This window comes from Galeopterus variegatus, unplaced genomic scaffold (assembly GCF_000696425.1).
Source record: "Galeopterus variegatus unplaced genomic scaffold, G_variegatus-3.0.2 Scaffold687, whole genome shotgun sequence".
Classification (NCBI taxonomy): Eukaryota; Metazoa; Chordata; class Mammalia; order Dermoptera; family Cynocephalidae; genus Galeopterus; species Galeopterus variegatus.
In genome coordinates, this window is record NW_007726798.1 from 49,597 (window position 1) to 52,212 (window position 2,616).

The 2,616-nt window shown below is 36.8% G+C and overlaps 1 protein-coding gene across 4 annotated transcripts in view; it reads left to right on the forward strand.

Annotated features, from left to right (window-relative positions):
• Window positions 1-2,616, forward strand: part of TRIM9 (tripartite motif containing 9) — a 58,162-nt gene that overhangs the window by 24,036 nt on the left and 31,510 nt on the right. The gene's annotated exons all lie outside the window — the stretch shown is intronic.

A 2,616-nucleotide genomic window follows, 5' to 3' on the forward strand; every position in this document is an offset into this window, starting at 1 on the left:
CCAGGTCACAAGAAACTCATAATTAAGGAAAAAACAAAGATGTCCCAGAATGACCATGAAAATATAAGAATCAAGATTATGGCAGCCCCAATGACAGGAGTTTCAATAAAATAAAATGCTCTGTCTTAGACTTCAGTCCAGGAACTATTATGCTATCCATTTCCAAACCGTAAAAGAGAGACTAACTTGAAAATTTTTCAGATTTCTTATATACCATTTATTTTATGCCTTATAGAGTGAAGTGGGGTAACAGAACACCCACTATAAAATCTATTTTTCTAAAATGTCAGTCTGAGTCTTTGCTAATGAGGCTATAATTTTGTCACAGTTGCCTTTTATGTACAACACCATTTGGGGGCAAATAAGGAAAAAGAAAAAATAATTCTTTGCATGTTGAGAAATAGATTTAGATATATACAAATATCTCTGAATCAGTTCTCCCTTTCTTTCCACCCCCCTTTGCTTTTTTTTTTTTTTTTTTTTTTTTTTTTTTTGCTCATTTGTTTAAATCTGGGACAGTATTAAGATCTAAACATTAGTGAGAGGTTGGACATTTTTCTATCCTTTTGGTCTTTTAAAGTGTATCCACTGAGGACTTATAAATGAAGTTCTAATGTTTTAATTATACATGACATCATGTATTTCAATTAATCCTTTAATTATACCTATGTCTACATGGGGAAATTTGAGTTTCTATCAGAGACATTGCAAACACTTCTATGATTTAAGTTGAAATCATCTTATGATCTTATTCTTTGATTTTGTAATTGTTGAATTGTAGACTTGCCTGAAACATGAACAAAGGGAAAAAGAAAGACTGATATGGAGCTAATGAAATAAGAGAGTCAAAGGAATTGTCTTATGGTAGTCTCTAACTAATAAGGACAGTTCAGAACCAGTCTCCCAGCGAGAATCATTCATGTCTCTGGAAGCCATTGGAAGAATATTTTGATTAAACTTGTCATATTTTACTTCCACAGTAAATATGTTAAAATGTATTCTTTGTATAAAGAAAGATACTTAAAATAAGTCCCTGATACTTATAATGACTTGAAATTAACCCTCCAATTACAACTCCTGGGTGAGGCCTGTTTATGTGTAGATGCTCATTACAATTATTAGGAGTTATCTCTTCTGTCTCTTTCCATCCAACTCTGTAGTTTATTTATTGAACAAGGCGATGAATTGATCCCTCCAAATCCAGATGTTCTGGGACCTCTAAGGCTGCAGTAGCCATAGTTTTATGACAAGATTCCATCCAAACCCTGTGCCATTGAAACTTGAAACATGATTTCTCTTCTGAAACTGATTGCCTTCAAACAACTAGTCACTAATTTTGATTTAATTATGTTAGATTTAGTAGCTTAGGCAAGGTTTTATTGGAATGTATCACAGCCCCTTCTTAAGTATAATTGACCTGCTTCATCTTCACATCTCTTATGTTATAGTCAGTGCTTTTGTTTTCTAGGTTATCCACTACAGAACCCGTTTCCTAAACTGCTGTTAAATTACACAACTTCTTGGTTGGGGTGACTGACAAGGAGCATATTTATTTCAATGCATGACACGCAGAGTCCAGTTTTAGTACAGCATACCAAGTGTTCCACTAACAGATGTTGAACTAACATCTGTTCATCTAAATGTCCCTGGGTGTGGTCCAAGCTGCTCACTCCTGTTATTAAAGTGCTAAATAATAATAATAATAATAATAAATCTGGGCCGGCCCGGTGGTGCACTGCCGAGGGTTCGGATCCCACATACAGACCGGTTCCCCCTCACTGGCTGAGTGAGGCGCGGGGGCAACACTGAGGGTTGCGATCCCGTTGCCGGTCCCGGTCCGGTACGGGGGCGACCCTGAGGGTTGCGATCTGTTGCCGGACACGGAAAAAGACAAAAAAATAATAAATAAATAAAAATAATAATAATAATAATAAATCAATGTTTTGGTGCTGAAAAAATAATTTTTGAGCATTTGGTAAAAACATTGTTCCCAGCTACATATATTGAGTTCTATATTAGGAACTGGGATTATACGTTAACTAATATTCTTATGTCTGTGTCTAAAGGATCAACTAATCTGCGGTTTTAAGTGATACAAAAGACTCAGTACAAAATGGGGGGGGGGCTGTGACTAGTACCACTGTGACAGATTCTCATAAGCTGTGAGGACACCTTGCGCTCCTTGCCACGCACCAGTCTGCTCCCACGCTACTCCCAGGCTCACATCTTGGTGTTCTATGCCTGAAGAGTGAATGGACTTGACCTAGTGCTGTTTTCAAGGTACAACTGCCTTGAGTGAATGATGTCAGGCTCCCCAGAAGTTTCAAATGGAGAGATCACTGTGTCATTTAGTACCAAATTTTCAAAAATCTATCGCTAAAGCTACTTATGTGTACAAGACCTGAAGCAGAATCACTGCTTAAAAACAAAAAAGATAGAATATTAGAAATATAGTGATGTCAGAGCCAATTCTCAGAATAGGCAGTTCCCAGTTGATAAACTGGGGTTTAAAGCTCAGTATAAATTTTATGATAAAATTATTAGCATGGCTTCAACCATGCTATGAGTTAAATAGGCTTTATCAGGCTGGACTGGGAATCCAGTCCCCAGGTAAAA